Genomic DNA, 1363 nt, shown 5'->3' on the forward strand with positions numbered 1-1363 from the left:
CATTTCTTTTTACAAAAAAAAAAAAGAAACTAAAATAAGAATGTTATAATCTTTAAAATTTCAGCTTGAGAAAAATGTAAAATGAGGTAGAAGAAAATACTAAGTTCAAAAATATTGAACATGCATTAATGAACACATTTAATTTGTATAAAAAAACTTTACACCGTTATATATACATTTTTGTATAATATATAATACGGTAATAAAAGTAATGCAAAGGTAAGAGTATAAAATAAATGAACACTAAAAACTACATTGTAACACTATGCAAAAGAAGTTTGTAGTTTTATAAAAATAAAAATTTTTTCTTCTTTCTTAATTAGATCTACAATTGAAAATGAATCGCAAAGGTGCAATTAATTGTGCATCTATGTATATGCACACATTAATAAGATAAAAAAAATGTTGTTATTCTGAATAAGTATATTAATTGATAGTTTCAATTGAATTTTAACAAAAGTAATTAATTTTGTATTTCAATAACTTCACGATACTTGGTTTTATCTCCTCCTTGATGTTTATTCAACAGATAAATTTTATATACATTTTGCTATATACGCAACAACAAAGGAAATATAACCGTACAATTTTGTATCCACAATCGATGTAAAATATGTTATTTAAATTCTACACGAGATGTTTAATACATTATTGATATTTACTAAAATACGTGAAACATCGTGCAATTTTTAAGAATACTTTGTAATGTGAGCGAAGATCTTAAGGCAACCAAACGTACGTATTAGAGTAGTATAAACAAAATTCATATTTAGTGAAACGCAAGCAGCATGTACATGTGATAAAGCGAAATGGAGTTTATGCAAGCAACTATAAAAAATATTGCTCCTTTCCTAACGCCATCTAATGCCTGACCAGAAAAGGTGCAACATTTATTTATTTAATTTTACTTTTATAATTAAATTTTATAAATAAATTGACAATTTACTTAAATGAATACAATAATAAAAATTTTTCGATAAAATAAATATTAAAAGCTTTTTAAATTAAATTTTAATATTCTGACATCCACTTCGTGACTCATGCGAACCAACCATAAGGTTCATATTCTGCGATTCTTATGCGAATCCACTCTCCCTAGTTTCAACGCACTTACCCACATGCATATTCATAGCAAACTAAATGTAACCGTAATCGTAATTTTACTTTATGTTTAAATATAGTTCGTATCTATTGCAACACAGGATAAGGACCTTAGTGTACTGTTAATTTGTAATTTGTATGTAACGGGATCGACGTAAGTGCATGCGCGCGCCGTTGCGCGGGTAAAACCTCGGAAACACCCAGATAACTCAAACGTTACTCTCTTGTTCACTAAATGTCTGCGCGGCGCCAAACGAGGTGC

General features: G+C 28.1%; 1 protein-coding gene across 1 annotated transcript in view; it reads right to left on the reverse strand.

The window, feature by feature from the left end:
- LOC108571931 (girdin) overlaps positions 1–1363 on the reverse strand; it is a 9469-nt gene that overhangs the window by 7120 nt on the left and 986 nt on the right. The gene's annotated exons all lie outside the window — the stretch shown is intronic.

Source organism: Habropoda laboriosa, unplaced genomic scaffold (genome assembly GCF_001263275.1).
Source record: "Habropoda laboriosa isolate 0110345459 unplaced genomic scaffold, ASM126327v1 scaffold67, whole genome shotgun sequence".
NCBI lineage: Eukaryota > Metazoa > Arthropoda > Insecta > Hymenoptera > Apidae > Habropoda > Habropoda laboriosa.